This window comes from Ambystoma mexicanum, chromosome 2q (genome assembly GCF_040938575.1).
Source record: "Ambystoma mexicanum isolate Mex_15411 chromosome 2q, UKY_AmexF1_1, whole genome shotgun sequence".
Lineage (NCBI taxonomy): Eukaryota > Metazoa > Chordata > Amphibia > Caudata > Ambystomatidae > Ambystoma > Ambystoma mexicanum.
The window spans coordinates 184,731,378-184,749,705 of record NC_090924.1 but is presented as its reverse complement, the minus strand read 5'-3'; positions in this window follow the sequence as shown (position 1 = coordinate 184,749,705).

The following is an 18,328-nucleotide window of genomic DNA, read 5'->3' as shown; positions in this document are numbered from 1 at the left end:
TCTTTGGACAATCTGAGACTATGCTTCCACCACTGACTGAAACAAGAATGGGGCCATGGTTGATTCTCTTTAACCAAGGCAACTTAGAGTACTTGATCAGCAAGTCGAATTCAAGACGTGCTCCAGGTACGGACACCATTTATGACATCAGTAAACAAAACTTGGAAGAGTGGATGCCTTTCTTAGTTGGTCTAGTTGACTGGGTAAACGGATTGGGTGCAATAACAGACCGATGGAAGCTGGCAATAATAGAGCCAATGTTCAATATTGGTGATAGGGCAGATCCTTCAAACTATCGGCATATTGCCCTTTTGGATATTTTAGGGAAGCTTTATGCATCATTAATTCTTTCACATCTGCAGAAGTGCATAGTAGTGAGTAACAGAAACAATCCACATCAAACACGGTTTCTTAAGGGGGTAGGGACTGATCTAATCTTTTTCCTTTTGAAACAACAGCAGTAAAAACTCTATCTTGCCTTTATTGAGTTAAGGAAAGCATTTGATAGTGTAAATAGAGCACCAAATGTGAGTAACCTGAAGGTGTCTCCCTAGCTAATCCCGGGGATCTGTCATCTGGGTGGGCAGGACGCGGCCATCGCTACTGGATGCAGTTCCGGGAGTGGACCAGTGTGGGAGGATCACCTGGATGGGGGTCCTCGGGGAGTGGAAGTGGGATACCGACGGGTAAAATGTGGTATACCCCTTCCTATAACACCTTTTCCCCATCCTTTTTTGTAGGACATTCCAAACCACTGCCCCCACACCCCGTTTTAACATCACAAACACTTTCACACAAAACAAAGGACAACAGACTAACACCAGAGCCGTTTACCTGACATGTCCCAATACAAGGGACAGGCAAAGTCAGGCCATTGATCAGAATCACACACACCTGACAGCCCTTTCCCTTCCGCACAGGGATAAAAGGTGGAGCCAGAGAGCACAGCACGAGCAAGGTGAGCATGGCAGACAGCACAATGAGGCGGCTTCACAGATGCAGCATTTCAAGAGAAGGAGAAAGGCAGCAGGAATCGAGAGGGTGGCAAGGAGAGGCGTAAACTTGCCCCTTTTGTCCCAGACCCGCAGAACCTTTGTGGAAGAGAGGCGTAAGACCGTGAACAATAGCACCAGTGTCTTGTAGCAGATGCCAACGGTACACGAGGCAACCTTACACCAATAAGCAGGAGTGAGGGAAGCTCACGCAACTGTGGTATTGGCCTTGACTCCAATGAAGAACAAAGGCCAAGCGCTTTATCACAGCTGGTAAATTGAGGGAAGAATCGATATGTGCTGAATGAGAAGCGCAAAGTGGCAAGTTTGAACCAAGATTAGTGAACTGTGTAAAATAACTATAAGAAGTGTTGACGGGAGACCAGCTGCAGAAGGAATATGGCACCACATTGGCGCTAATTCGGGACACTCTGGTCAATCCCCATCTGAGCAAAACTCCGTGTACCAGAAGGCTGTAGGAGAGTCTCTAAAAGAGGTCAAAGTGGTCATACAGGATGTCTAGTAAAATCCCTGTACAATCGAAAGACTTTGATCGACAAACTATGAGAAAGCAAGGGACGTGAATATAACAGTAAGAAGAAATAAGGAAAGCAAATCCCAAGCGGGGCTACGTCTGAAGTCCCAAGAAACGGTGTGTTTTCAACTGTTTAAAAAAACATTAAGATTTGTGAAATACGGTACGAGAAGGGTCAGCGCCCAGAAGAGGGGGAGCCATGGGCTGAAGCCATCATTTTACGTGAAATTGTGATAAACAATTGAGAAGGGTCAGCGCCCAGTAGAGTGGGGCCCAGGGGTGAACCCATCACTCAGTAAACCTTGGAAAGAAACTTTTCATTTTTTAAAGGAACTTTTGGTTTGTTATTTGAATACATCAGGTCCTCGAAGGCAAGAGAATTCAAGTGAAACAAGACTTAGCCATTGACGGCCCTGATAGCTGAAAGTTCGAGAGTGTGTCCTGAGAGCTGCTATTTGTCACGCTCACCTGGTCTCTGCGTAGGCGTTAGGGCACGGTAGCAGCCCTCCCAGGGGTGAGGTCGCTCGGGTCTGACTTTGCTCTCTGTGCTTATGTGGTGACTGGTGCTAATAGGTGATGCTGTTCGGGACTGCGTGGAGAATAGGGGGCAAGAGTATGCCAGCTTGTGCGCCTGATCCCCTTCCATACCCCTTCTCCCAAACCGTGGCACCTGTGGGATGCGCTGTCCCTGGAAAGCTCACCCGTTGATTCGTTTTGGCGAGCACTCCATCCTGCTGCTTCTGGCAGGGGCGCTTGTATGATCTGGACCGAGTTCCTTCACTGGTCCCCTGCACGTGGTAGTCCAGTCCTGTTGCGACTAAGCCACTATACTTCAGGTAAGTGCTCCTGTTTGCCTTTGTCTTTCCTCATCTCTTTTTGTTGTATTGTAAAGTTTGTTGTATTGTATTGCTGTCCGTTCCACTTTTGATGTTCAGTCAAAACATATTTCAATTTTATTGTTATACCATTATAAAACATACATAAAACAGGTAAAAAAAATAGTAAAAAATACACATGAGAATCATTATATCCAATGAAATCATATTCCATTTGCATTCAAACATAAACTCTTATTGTCATCTGTTTGCTGTTTTTCTATGAGACAGTATTGTGTGGAGTTAGTAACACAGGTGAGTGACAAGTGCCAAACTGATACATGGGCATTAGCCCTCACTTCTTTGTGTCTACACCTATTAGTATTTCTGATTTCGAAGGTAACACCAACCCAACCAGGTCTTTTTTCTGGGCTCTTTCGAGCCGTCTTCAAGACACTTTTTTTTTTTCAAACAATTTTTATTATAGTTTTTTAAAGCAACACACCATACTTAACCAACATGTAGGACATTTCCATATACTTGCTACTTAATATTACTTAAACATGTTGCACATTACAGTCCTCCCCCCTCCCTCCTCGTTAACTCGAGCGCCCACTTCAATGCCACAAGATTTGTTTCTTAGAGTTTATCTCCTTCACTGTTACCAAACGTATCGCCTTCACTAGGTCCAACATGGGAGAGTCCCGACATCTTAGCCACCATTTGTCTCCATGCTATCAGGGGGCCTGCTTCCTCTTCCCCTCCCCTGCTGACTGCTTCTTACCATGCCACTGTCTCCGCTTCTGCCCATTTCAAGAGGTCTATCCACCACACCTCTAATCTAGGTCTTTGAGCTGCTTTCCAGCTCATAGCAATTCTAAATTTGGCCAGGATGTAGGACAGGTCTTTCAGTTTGCTGATATGCTTTAGGTTACATGGTCTAGTGAATCCCCCCAGCATGCATGCCCATACGGAATCCACCCTTAACTTGATCCCCTTTTGGGTCAAGCATTGTTTGACTTCCTCCCAGAACATGTGAATCAGCCCGGCATCCACCTCCCTGCAGTTGGGGCATTTCTGTGTCACTGTACTTCCAAACCTAGCAATTTTACTGGGGGTCATATATGCCCTGTGGGTAACATATAACTGGATCTGTTGCAGCCTCGCATTCCGGGACACCTTCTTATGATATCTCTGGGCTCTTTCCCATTGCCCATCCTGCATAGGTTCGCCCACATCCTCCTCCCAGTCCCTCCTCAGTTGGAGCAATTCCTTGCCCACTTTGGACATCAATAGTTTGTAAATTCGGATATTTCGTGCCCGCCCTCCGAGATATCATACATCGTTTCAATGATCATATCGGGTTGTTCTGATAGTACTATCTCGGGCCACTTTTCTCCCACTCGTTTGATGATTCTGATGTATGTAATGTATTGTTCTATGTGTACTCCGGTTTCCTCCATTATCTTTTGGAAGCCTGATACCTCCCCTTCTTGCCATATGTCTCCCAGGGTCAGGCCCACCGGTTCCCAGAATTTGCAGATCCCCCTTATCATTTGCTCATCCTCTCTGCATAGCGCCACAAGTGGTATCTGCGGGGAGCATGGGGTCGGGTTTCCCACTACTTGACACGCTTTGCGCCAAGTCTTCCAACCTAGTTCCAGCAATCTCGCTTGTCCTTGCATCTTTGGTTTGGAGAGCCATATCAGTTCTTTTAAAAAGAATGGGGCACAGTCCCTGCTTAGCAATCTGGCTTCTGCCGTTTCTACTTCCGACAACCATCTGGCCGCGTACTGGAGCTGCCCCGCTAAGTGGTACATCTGAAAATTCGGCAGGTTTATGCCCCCTTTGTCATACGGGTTCTGCAGTTTCCATAGGGCTACCCTTTTTCTGGTATTATACAATATGAAGCCCCTGCATAAGCTCTGGAGTTTCGTGAAAAAGCGTTTGGGGAGCATGCACCATCTTGAGCAAAGCTGCCCTACCCACCATGGCCAGGGGGAGTTTCACCCAGAACCCAGTGCTGTTCTTGATTCCTTCCACCACCCTCTCTATGTTGCATTTATATTTGTCTGCAATCGTGTGGTATACATTAATCCCCAAGTATCTAATTGTTCTAGTCTGCAGGGTATCTGCAGGATAGGTAGGTTCCCCTGTGGGACCCCTCTGTATCTCCCCAGGGGGAACATGCTTGACTTTTTGGGGTTTACTGTTATGCCCGAAAGGGTCGCATAATGCTCAATCACTTCCAGAACATACCACAAGCTTTCCTCTGGGAAGCGCAGGTATAGCAACATATCATCAGCGTACAATGATATCAAGTGTGGTCCCCCCTTCGTGTGGATCCCGATCTCCCCGTACTGCTGTCTGAGGCAGATTGCTAATGGTTCCAATGCAAGGTTATATAGCATGGGGCACCAGGGGCAGCCCTGTCTTGTGCCTCTGCTGAGTTGCCATTTATCTGAAATTATTGCACCCGTTTTGACCCTAGCTGTTGGGGAGCTGTATAACATCTTCACCCAACTCAAATACCCTGGTCCCATCCCGTATTCTTTCAAGGCCGCCGTCATCCAAGGCCATCTCACTGACGTGACAAACAAATAGTCTAGTCTCATATACAGGTTGTCTGGGGCGGCGTAGTGTGAATAGTGCCTGCCATTCGGGTGTTGCTGTCTCCATATGTCCTCTAGTTCGAAGTCTCTCAGCAGGGCCTGCAGTGCTTTTGCGGCGGGGGTGGGTTTATCTAGTTTCGTATCTGACCTATCCATTTTAGGACATAGCGTGCAGTTGAAGTCCCCTCTATATATGATCGCGCCCCACATGTGGGGGCTGATTTTACTATATAGTGTCCTGAAGTAGGCTGCCGTTTCATGGTTGGGGGCATACATATTTATGATACTCAGTTCTCTGTTCTTCAACAACCCTTGTATCATTATTATCCTCCCATTTGGCTCCACCATGGCCTGAAGCAGCTGGAATGGCACATGGGGTGCCACCCAGATAACCACCCCTCTAGCATAAGCTGAATATGTCGCTCCCATGGTGGTCCCGCTCCACTTTTTATTGGCCATCTCTAGTTTCTCTTTGGCAAGGTGGGTTTCCTGCAGTAATGCTATGTCCACTTTTTGCCTTCTTAGATACATCATTACTTTGTTCCTCTTCAGGTAGCTGTTGACGCCTCTCACATTCCAAGTTATTACTCTAAGACCTCCCATTGTCGTCTGTATTTTGTCCCGCCACCCTCCCTTTTTGTACCTCCCTCCTCAAAGGGAGCCCATACTTATGTTTGGCATAAGTATGGTCTCGTTCCCCTTCCCTTTTCAACAATAACTCCCCAACTAACCCCTCGCCCCCTCTTCCCCAACTACATTCACTGCACACATTCCCTCCCCTCCCTCCTCCCTGCCCGTCCCCAACTGATGCCCAGCTCCATCCCTGGATCTCAGGCTCCCCCGCATTTAGCCCTATCTCGGTATGTCAAAATCAAGACCCCAGCAGGGTGTTACCGGCCTAACAGTAACCTTACTAATCTATTCTTAGGGGTGTGAGAACACGTTCCATGAGACTCCTACAATTTTGCGCTATATCATCGTGCTTGAGCATTCGTATCTATGCAGTCCGTGTTGCGTATCTCCCAACTGTTTTTGCCCTGTCTTATATTCTAGTCCCAGTGTTTGAGTCTGCTGCACCAAAGGTACCGCAGCCTCTATTTTACTTATCTGCGCCGTCTTCCTTCTGGATACCAGTTTCCAATTGGCAGTTCTGTGTGTCCAGCCACTCTGACGCATCCTCTGGGGTGTCGAAGAACAGTGCTCTATTTCTGTGGTACAACTTCAGTTTGGCTGGGTCTATTAGCAGGTACTTGTAGCCTGCTTCCCGCAATCTCCTTTTCACTGCTCCATAGTTCATACAACGTCTTTGTAGCAGCATTGTGTAGTCCGGATATGCCGTGATGATCGCCGATGCCATTTGTATCGTGCCTCCTTTCAGGAAGTGTTCTAGTATTTTTTCCCTGTCTCGATAGTTCAGGATTTTGGCAATTATTGGTCTCGGGGGGAGGCTCCTGGTGGTGGCCTCCTTGTCAGGGCCCTATGCTCTCATTTCACCACAAATCCTTGGGATAGCACCCCTCCTGTTATTTCTTGCAGCAGCATAGTTTCAATATAATCTGTGGGATTCGATCCCTCTGCTCCTTCCGGGAGTCCCACGATGCGTACATAGTTTCTCCAGGTGCGTCCCTCTGCCTCTTCTGCCCTGTTTTCCAAATTGCTCATGCGTTGTTCTAGGATACGGATCTCCGATTTGTGAGATGCACATGCAGCTGTGTTCGGGGCCATTTCCTTTTCCAGTTTGCCTGTATGTTCTGCTAGTGTTCTGGCATCCTGCCTGAGGAGATTCACCTCTTCCTGCACTTCACTGACTTTAAGTTCCAGTACCGCCTTCAGTTCGACCATGGCCGATTCCAATTTGGTTTCCCACGCTAGTTTCAGGTCCGCATTGTCTTCCAGAATATGCTGGTCTAAGCTCGCTGTGACTGTATGTGGGGTGGGAGTCTTCTCCTTGCTCCTAGCCCCTTCTGCTATCTGCAGTGTTCTTGCATATTCTTCCAGCGTGGGTTGTTTGCCCTTTGCCTTGGCCTGTTTGTTCACCATCTCGGTGTTGCCATCTGTTTCCCTTCGGGTCCTCGGGGGTGTGATATTCAGCACCTCAAGGCGCATCCTCGACTATGATCCTTAAGGGGAGCTGTGGTGGAAGTGTTCATAGACTGTTAACGCTGTTTCATGAATGGGTTATGTCATCCCACATCCTTGGCCGCTGCTCCTTCTTATTATCTTTATATCCCAGCTCTTGTTAGGTCGTGTCACTATCTGCACACCAAAGGGCCTGTGGGTCTGTTTTAGTGCTATAATGGGTTTTCATATAGCCTGCAGTGTGGATTTGTGCTTTTATGTGGCCTGAAATGCCCCTTCAGTTATCCTTCAGTGCACCTTGTCGCTAACACCATCCAAGCTGCTCCTGCAGCTGCCCCTCTCGTGTGCGCACCCAGCCTGCCACCCCCTCCGTGCCCAGCACATGCATCCAAGTTTGCGGTGCAGCAGTATATCCTCGGCTGCTTCTCTCGAGGTGAGGCCGTGGTTGTCACATTTGCGTTGTTTTGCCTGCGCTGTTAGGCGCGTTTGTTGTGCTGTCCGCTGATATATGTGGATGCCAGCCTTTGGTGGTGTGCTCTTATGCATCTTGTCGTGGAGTATTGTGCCCCCGGGCTAAACCTGGTAGCATGCTCTGGCCTTCTCGGTCAGCCTCCCGATGTTATTTGATGGTATGGCATCCTGGGCTCCAGTGCTTTCACGTAGTGTCCCCTGGGGCACTATGGATCTTATTCTGTCCGGCTGTCCAGCACAGTTTCATGCATGGCTCCTTCTGTAATTGTCTTTGTGGGTCACCCCTGTGATCCGTTTGCAGCTGCTGCCGGGGTGTGCTGGCCGTATTAGCCCAACATGGCCGTAGTGTGTCTTAATGTATTTACGCTGTTCACTTATTTTCCACACTGTTTCCTTTCTAGTGCGGCTACCGACGTTATAGAATGCAGGACCCACCGTCCGTCACCTCTCAATGACTCAGGCAGTGCTGTTAGCTGTTACAGTGTTGCGCTCTGCCTCAGCAACACCTTCAGCTCCTGAATATTGTTCGCTGTGCTCACCAAGTGTTCCACTCGTTCTTTTGATGTTCGCCGTCCTGCTGTTGCTTCTCCGACAGCATCCGAAAGTGGGCTGTAGGTGTTGCATACTTGATCTGCTAGCCTATTGCCAACCTGCATGGGTACAATACTGTATGCTGCGGCGTGCTTCAGTTTATGCCGGTGTTTAGTTGTGGGGTCAGGCGAGTGACCACACCGAAAGACGCACCCACTGCATCCATTAATTATAGCGAACATTACACCTATGTTATACAAGTCCCAACGCCATGCCGCAGGCAGTGTCTCTCTGACTTCAACAGGGAGGTGCTCTGGAACCTGCCATCCCCAGTCCCGCTCCTCAGCTATGCCACTGTTGTCATGCTGTTGGGGCTGTGCTATAGGGTCTGCATCACTTTCCATCCAGATGCTTCCCTTAGGGTGGCAAGCTCGATCCTCGCTGTTGCAGCCTCATGCAGTGCAGATGGTGTTGCGTCCGCCCCTCTGTCACACGAGTGTGTCCACCTGGTCTTCTGCCCGCACCAGCGCTACGTTGTCCCTGGCAGGCACACACACTCGTACTTGCGGGCACTCGCTCTCCACCAGCTGTTTTCTCAGCCACGGTCTTGTCAGTACACTATCCGCTTCTCCATGGACGAACAGGGTCCACTTCTGTGTTTGTTCATTCCGCTCCCCTCATTGCGATGCAGTGATTCTGCCGCTCTTCTCTTTGGTCTCACCAGGCGCCATTTTGTTTCCTCCGCAGGTCGGGCTCCTGAGGACTTTTACTCCTCCCTGTTTATTCCTCGTACTGCTAATCATTCCACAATTACACCTTTTGTATGCTCCCAAAATGTGTACATCCGTGGGTATATATTGGCTATGCACAGTTTCTTTCCAGGATCAACGAAGGGTCAGCAGGAGCTCTCAAAAGCCACGTCCTATCCCGCAGCCATGTAGCCACTCCCCCCGTTCCACTTTTGATGTTTGCTCTTTTGCTTTCTTCCCTTGCAGGGGATGTTGCCGGCCTGGCAGAAGCTGCGCAGCTCGAGGCAACAGCCGGAGGGAATGAGGAACGAAGCTGCAGTGGTACAGTAGCTGGTAAATTGTTAACTAGGGGGCGCGCATGGTTCAAATGTGGTAAGGCCCTAGGATGGATGTTCTAACCTTGTCTTTCTTGTTCTTCACAGGGTCCGAGTTTGTGGATGTGGAGTGTGGTGCTGCGGCATCGGGATCAAGATCACTGGATGTCAGGAGATGAGTCTGCAGATGAAGCGATGAAGCACCGGTTTTCTGGAGGTGAGTATGCAGGAGAATGCCTGGTTTCAAAGGTAGGTAAACTGGTGCAAGCGGCGGTGAAAATCCTCTTGCACGTGAGTGCACAGTAACGCAAAGCACCAGCCTTAAGGATGGAGCAGCTTATATAGCTGAGTTTATGAAGCCATGCCTACCAGGTTCAGCCTGCCTGCCACACCCTGCCACACCCAATGAGTCAGCACATGAAGACCAGGCCTAGGGAGCCACACCCGATGAGTCAGCACATGAGGATGTTCTCTGGAATAAAGGCTTTCAGCTCCTGGAAAGTACTTGTAAAATAAAAGCACTCCTGCACTGAAATAAAGTAAAAGCACTGCTGCACTGAAATAAAGTGTTCCTGCTCACATCTCTATATGAGCCTGTCGCCAAAGGCACCAGGACTGAGTCCAGCCAGGTCCCCTGTGTTTATAGGTCCCAAAGGGACATAAGTGAGTCAAGTGACCCATTGCCCCATCATTAGATGGTGTGTTTTTTGTGTTCTGGGGCCTGTGGCCATGACACTTTTAGAATTGTTGTCTCGTGCTGGAGAAGCCTAAGACTGTGCTGTGCTCCAAGCTCCCATCTCATCCCATGACCAAAACGTGGGGAAGGGAGATCCAAGCTGCTCCATCCTGACATATTCTTTGAGAACACTTCTTTCTTTTCTTGAGCATTATCCCACACCTCTTTTTTGTATTAGTTGTGAGGTTTGGCAAAAGGTTTCTTAATATAGGCCCCTTTTATTTTGACACAACACCACTATGACTGCCTTATTTTTCATTTGAAGGTCAACGTTTGCTACCATCTTCGATATAAGTGTAGATTAGGCGTTTTTCCAACCTGCATACATCATTCATTGTTCAATAAACACCCTTGAACTGTGATCACTTGTGTCTGTCTTACTTGTTGTCACCATGAGTTCCTCACACAAGTTGGAAGCTTGGAATTGTCCAGTGGACCTGCTTTCAGTGATTAAGGCCCTATTTACCTCTACTAAGGTACGCATTAGGTTAAATGCTCATGGTTCCTTGACAAGAAAAAATTAAAACTCATTAAGGCGTGAAGCAGGGGTGCCCTTTGGCTCCAACACTTTTTAATTTGCTCCTATCTGATTTGGTAGAGACTTTACAGGTGTCAAGATCTTTCCCTCCTAAAATTGGGGATAAGGAACTTGGCTGGATACTTTATGTGGATGACCTGGCCCTGATTGACCAGACAACTATAGCTCTACAGATTGGAAGCACTATATGGATACATGAGGGCCAACCAACTAGAGATAAATACTGCAAAATCGAACATCTTGGTTCTGGGGACAAGGAGGAGCCATGGCAAAAATATCTTTAGATGGTACTTGAACTCTGAATTGATAATTGAAATTCTGCACACTATCTATTTGGGCTCATGTGTAAGTGCCAGCATTTGTGATGCCCCTAGATTGCAGGATCTCCAGACAAGATGTAAAAACCAGACAGTGCAAGGAAGGGTAATATCTGGGAAATTTGGGGCATTTTCTGTCTGCCAGGTGCTGGTCTTTTACAATCAAAAAGCAGTTCTGCCACTAATTTATGCAGCAGAGGCTGTCTTCTGCACTTTGAAGAAGCTATGGTTGTCCCTGGAAGGTTCTTTTTGAAGAGCAGTCTTACGATTACCACACAGAATTCCAATGGTGATCATTAGGTATGAGCTAGGCTTAATTAAACTATCTGCAAGAGTAACATGGAAAAAGCTCGGCCTTTTTTGGAAATGCATTATGCCGATTGGTGCAGCCCCTACCAGATTATAAGAGACAAATTAGATCAGTATAATAAGAGCCTGCTGCTATATTGGAAATCAGAGTGTCTCTCCATTTTAGATGTTTTGGGTACAAACCAAGATGCCTTGTTAAACCATCCAGAAGGAGTCAAAAAAGACTGTGGCAACAGGATTCGATCGTTACGTTGGAAGCCAGAAACAACCATTGTTGATTTGAGAGCTTAAATCACGAGACAAAATGCCCATAGCGGTCTTCCAAAATATTTAACCAAATTCCTGTGCCCTAGTTACAGAAAAGCCTTTCTGAGATTTAGGTAAATATGTAGCCAATAAAGCAAATAATATCTCTTTTTGACAAATCGGTCCATGATACTAGCTGCACCTTATTTGGATGGCGGGAGGAGACAAAAACATTGAAACACATTACTTTACTGTGTACAGGCCTCACAGAGTTCAGACGTCTTTATTTAGGAAGCTTTTAAGAAGAGCGAGACCCTACAATGTAGAGGACTGGTGGGCTATGTTGATGTTGATGTTGGGCAATTTTCTGTGATTTTTGCATTGATCAAATTCTTGGAAAGAGTGTTTGTTTTTAGTTTTAGTCATTTTTAGATGATATGAACTGCTGGGATTGAAGAATGTACTGTTGCTTTTAGGATTTAAATTGACAGGGTTGAAATTGAATGAAGTAGGGGGGAGACAAGTAATTGAATGTAACTGAAAGTAATTGATTTTCTTTTTATCTACCTTGAAGTAGACAAAGGTTTGAAATAAACTATAAGTATAAAGAAAAAATTAAATGAATGGCTGAAACACTGTTGTGTCGACAATCTTACTACAATACAGGGTCCACTTCATAACACTGTGTACTAAGCTGATTGACTGAGCATAAATAAGAATACACGGCTCCAGATTATGTTTAGGGGCCGTCCGACATTGATGTGATTTGTTTTCTGCACAAATTTCCTGCAAAAGTATTGTTGATTGATTGTTTATATATATTTGATGTATGTTTGATGTATGTTGAATATTTTCCTGTGCCACATGTTGACATTCTATATTGAAATTGTCTGTTGAATAATCTCCAGTTTGTAAAAACAGTAAATGTAATAAAATAGTGGGTCACACTATAAAATAGTCGGTCACACTATATTCGGGCCTTGACCAATATGGAGACAGATATTCCTTTAAGGTTTCATTTTGTGTGGCCCATTTGGGTTCATTCTTTTCTTTTACCAAACATTGTTCACGTGTATTTTCTTTGCATAAACCCAGTAGAGTCTGATGGCTCCGAAAAATCAAGCTGGTATATTCCAATTTGAACTGTTGGCTCAAATTGGTTCTAGACGATTTGGTCAACTCACGAGTTGAACCAGACATTTACTAGTTCGACGAGATTCCACTCTCTATACATCACTATTTTTGTTTTGATTCAAACTGTATTGAGTTGGTTCGAAATGCTTGCTGTGGCTTAACCCCATCAAAGATTCTGAGGTTTGAACTACAAACCACTTCAAAGAGGTTCAAAAATACCACAACCCAGTTTGGGAAAAGCTCATCCAGCACTAGTGCTGGCCCAAAGAGAGTTTTGAATTGTATCAAGTGCGCGCTTGGATTCATGGCAACTTTAATAAAAATAATTCCCTCAGCATTAAAACACCTGGTGTTTGCTGTTATCCAGTTTTGAATCACACTAAGCCTGTCAGGAATATAGTTGTTAAAAGTAATATTCATACTCAATTACCAATATTAATAGACCTAGGAAAGAATGAACCCCCGAATGAAAAATTGTAAACCATATAAATCAGATTGCAGTATGAATCATCAAATTGGATATATATTCTTTATCGTATTTATTTATTGAATATTTGTAAATATTGTCCTTACAATATTAACTAAGAAACCCACAAATACTCTTATCTATCAATCTCTAAACATTTAACAGTCCTCAATTTTATTAGATTAAAACAAGGGCGCTATTTTTCGAAATGAGGAGGTATGAATAAGCAAAGTGTCAGCAAGGTACGAAGCTGGAGCACCACCTTATACAATGAATCCCAAGGCTACATGCTGGCCAGGGTTTGAGTTATGTTCAAGTAAGTGGGAGCATCAAACCAACCAACTTCACCACTGTGTTTTTTTTCCAATTCTTAGGCCTGTCTCTGGATTTAGTGAAGCCAGTGACCAAATAATTAATGAGGCCCACCTACTATTTGTTGCAATAGCACTGCCAAACTACCAAATCCTAATGTGACAACCCTCTTTTGAATGCATGGGTGGAGGAACCTCAGTTCAATTTGCAGTAATTGCAAAGAAACTAAACAAAACATGTTCAAGACAATAGTCAAAGGACAGTCCGCTTGTTGCTCAGAACACCATCAAATGCCATTAAACAACAATAACCAGCTCTGAAGAGGAACTGGAGTACATTGATTCGGTCTCCATGGTAGTGCAGCAGATTGACAAAAACATGCTGGCTAAATTTTCCAACTAGATAAGTCTCTGCAGCTGAGGCTCATAACAGACCCATGGATATGTCACTATCAGGTACCAAGCAGTTCAGTGCCAAGCCAACTGTCTTTGAGCAGCACCACACACCCTTGCCAAGCTTACAAAGTATCCTTCTTTTGAGAGAACAGACCCCCTTTAACACATCAGGGGCCATTTCTAAGGCATGCTTGTTAACTTTGTGCATTCTAATTAATGACCTTGCCTACCAATGCTTTCGCAAGAGGAAGCATGCATCTTATGTGGACCGATGTTCCACTTTGCTATTGGCAAGAAAGTTGCGACTGGATCCAGTTGCTGACGTATGGGTTTTCTACATCTCTGTAATTACTCAAAAGACTGCTTTACTGGGGACCTTTTAAAATCCCTTTACGCTGCACCCTACTTCCTCTCCCTGACCATAAAAATGCACACAGACCCATAAAATCTGCATGTACTCTTTTACTTGCTCATCAATTCTCCTCTTCCCTCGCTCCTCTTTACCCTTCTGCTCCCCATCACCTCTTTCCCTCACCCCTCTTACTCACACTCCTCATCGCTCCTAATTGCATCACTTCTCGTAGTCCTTCCTTTCAATACCTATACCAACGCCAAAACAAGTGACTTTGCCAATTCTAGTTTCGTTTAATAAAACACTTCTTAATTTAGTCACTGCTTTATTGACTCCCTATTTTGGCATTTAAATGGCTTGATGCCCAGAAGTTTAATTTAGTTTATTCATTTATCTTGCACGCCAGACCCGAAGGTATGAGGGCGCAGGAGCAGTAAGGTTATTTTCAGCTTGGTTACAGTGCTGTACAGTAGTTTACAGTGTATGCATAGGTTAATACAGCTACAGTGTATGCAATGATATACAGTTTACAGGTAAACATATTTACATAGAAGCATTGATTGCAAAGGCAAGGTCAGTTATTGATCATTATTCTTTAACCACTGAATGTAGTTACGTCTAAAGAGGGGGTAGATTTGGGGTGTCCTTAGGGCGAATGGTAGGGAGTTCCAGGGTTGGGCTGCTTTCACCTGGAAGCTGTTACCGCCCATTTTGGATTGATTGAACCTGGGATCTGTAAGCAGGTTAACATTGGAGGATCTGGTGGGCCTGTTGGGGGTGTATCCTTTTATTATGTCAGCTAGGTAACCGGGGGCTGCATTATTGAGGCATTTGTGTCTTAAGGAGACTACTTTGAGCCAGATTCTGTCGGTAGCGATAAGCCAGTTATGAGATCTCCTGATGTTGGAGATGTGTGCTCTCTTGGGGATGCTAAGCGCTGCTCTGAGAGCATTATTTTGCACGGTCTGGATTTTATTAGTAATCTGTTTGTTGGCTCCAGCATAAAGGGCATTACAATAGTCATGTTTTGATAAAACCAGGGCTCTGGCTAGGGTAATGGAATTCTGAGTGGATAGGAAAGGTTTGGCTGCTCTTATAAGCTTACATGTGTAGGCTGTGGAAGAGGCCATGGAAACCTGTTTATGGAAGGAAAGGGCGGAGTTTAGGTAGATTCCTAGGGTTTTCACTACCTTGGCTACCTTGATGGGGTTGCCGTCTATAATGAAGCTTGAGTAGTTGTGGTCCAGTTTGTTTAGATTTGGGGTACCTCAGAAGTCGGATCACACAAGTGTGGCAGTGTGGGGAATCCACCTCTCATGGTTCCAAAGTTTACATTTACGCCTTCCAGTGTTTAACACAAATGAAATATGTCATATCAAGCAAATTTACCAAGCCTCCCACCGATCTGTATTTGTTGTGTACTGCTTGGTGGAAATGATTGGCAGAACTAGAATGCAATATCTCTTTCGGAGATCAATCCCTCAGGAATCTCCCCACCCAGGAAACGTTGTAGCCTATCATTTGTTTGACTGTTCTGTGAAACAACCCGGGCTCGCAAGTGAACCCGATAAGATATGAGGTTATTGAAACATGTTAGGCAAAGCAATCATGCTTTACTTTTGGAGGAGAAATTGCCACAAGAGCAAATATATATCACCGAAGGCAGTGCAGGATAATATGTGGCAGTGCAGGATAATATGTGGATTAAAACATAGAATTGCATCTATAAAGATGTAATCCTTCAGAGCAGAATGCAGAAGAAAACACACTGGGACTCAGGTTGAGCCTGGCTTAGCATAAAATGTATGCATAATATATGCATGTGTACAAATTATGTTTATGAATTTTATGCCACGACACATGCTCATTGATTTGTGAGGGCTGGAGTGCGGAACATAATTTTCAGTTCTGCCACCCCAATTCTCATGTCATATTCATACACGAACATTTAGGCCAGCATGGCATTTTCACTGTGGCGTAATGTTATGGATTCCCATTTAGACCAGCAAAAAGCATGTGAATTACATAGGCATCCTTTATAAAATCTGCCTTCCTTGTGTCTATGGCTGATGGTGTTTACTCAATTTGCACAGCAAAGTGCATAAAGTAGGCGTACAGGTGATTTTGGCTGATTTTTACACCTCCCTTTTGCACAATGTAGTGCAAATGACAAAACATGCACAGAGAGGACCTGTTTTTACACAGGTGGTGGCCTGCATGCAATTTTCAGTGATTTGCTGTATAAGCTCCACTGTGAAGTAAGATTTGAAAAGGTGACAAACTTAATGAAACAAAGTAAAGGTCTGCATAGTTACATAAGTGACTGCTGCATGAGAAAAGAAAAGGAGACATCTAATGCAAAATCTGTGTCCCAGAATACATAAGAGCTAAGTTTCGCGCCATTGAATTGTGACCCCAGTCTGAAATCTACAAGGTGAGAATGACCTGGTAGGAGGGTGCCAAAACAAAATAAAATTCTCACTTCACAATGACTTGTTGACCTGATGGCAGAGTGACGTCACTTTTACACCATGAGAACTAGAGCAATATTGCCCCACTCCGATCACCCCTCATGATGGCCCTGCCACTCTACATCCTTTTAATGGCCACTACAATAGAAGAAAGAGAAAAAAATGCCTCAAGTTAATGCCCCAAAATGGCATAGGAATGATTGAGGGTATGGAGTGGCAAGAAGGACTGGTGCTCTGCTATTTGCAATGCATGCAATGCAATTCAATTCCTTCCCTGGAGGTTAGTTCCCAGTGTACGCAAAATCATTTACCACAGACAAATAACGCCAAACAGCATTATTGTTGCATAGCGGACCCCAGGTACCTTCCCGCCCCCATTCAGAACACAAGCTGTTTGCAATAACAACCAAGATTGGTTACACTGCACCGGATCAGTCCCAGTCAAGTTCAATAAAAGCACAGATCTCTGCAAATCTGAAACGAATCTGACAGGAAACCTTGGGGAAATCAGCACGTTGGTGGCATTTTCACTGCGCACATGCCTTTGCTTAAACAAGATAATGAACTCTGCCAGCGTGTTTAGGAAAAGCATCATTTAAAACCATTCAGTTTTAGATTTCAGCGTAGGGATGGCTTAATGCCAAAGTCAAGGCTCAATGATGAAAGAGCAGGGACACGTGCTTCTGTTTGCATTTGTCCCGTAGCCCACTGCGGCCCCTCTGAACCCACTTGATCTCCGGAACCATTGATTTGTTCCACCTGACATGGCAACATGTTAGCAATTTGAACGTAAGGCACCATGTCTCTTCCATCACAATGCCACCACAGTGAGGTTTGGAAATGAAAACGTACGCTGTTTCGCTGTTTCTTCTTCAGCCATGCGATTTTCTTCAAACACGACCAAAATGTGGCCTAAAATGGAGGATGACGAAGACTCAATATCAATACTGGAGCATTAGGATGCATTATCATACTTCAGATCACAAATGGATGCATAATTGACTGAGGAACCTGCTTAGCACTGTACTGCAGCACAATCCTCCCAAAAGTACTGTACATACTGGATGAAAGCAGTACACATTTTGAATGGGAACGTATGCATTTTGACTGTCCAAGTGAATGCTATAAAATAATTTTTGGAAGTGAGGACTGTTTCAAAATCAGACTCCTCAAATCACAAAATGGTAACCTTCTGTGGATTGTTGGTATCTGCAGGCAAAGTGAGGTATTATTTGGTTAGTGGGGCAGAGATATTGGACCTCATTACGAGTCAGCCGGTCCAGAAAGAACAGTGGTGGTAAATCCGCCACCACCGCTCTTTCCGGACCGGCTGATTAAGAGTCCTGCAGGAGGGAGGTGTCCCTCCTGCCAGGTCTGACCTGGCGGGTTTAACACCACCCGCCTGCAGACGGATATGGAAACACCGGCACCATTACAGCATGGTGCTGGTGTTTCCACTTCCCCAGTCCCATGGAGTCCTATGGGACTCCATGGGAATGGGGATTAACATAATTCTGCCTCCGGTATTACCGGGTCACCGGGGTTGTAATGCCCCGGTGATTCCGGCAATCACGGAGGCGGAATGGTAATACGAGTCCGGCGGTAACCTGACAGAATTTCTGGCATGGTTACCGCCGGACTCGGGTATGGTGATTTATATTTGTGTTGACACAACTGCACTGTCCTGCATGCTGGGGCATTTCAGTATATTTGTAGTAAAATGGTGGGCACATTTATTTAAGGAGGCATTGAATATCAGGTCACACTTCCCACATCACCTACACTACAGTGGAAGTCTGACAGTCAATAACTGGACATCGAATAGTCGCCATTTTAACACCTATGATCCTTCTGCAGTCTTTCGTTTTGCCTAGATTCATTCATTCAGTCAATCATAGAGTTAATAATGTTGGCCTGCAGTTGCTCACTCATAAAGAGGTTTGATGTCATACTC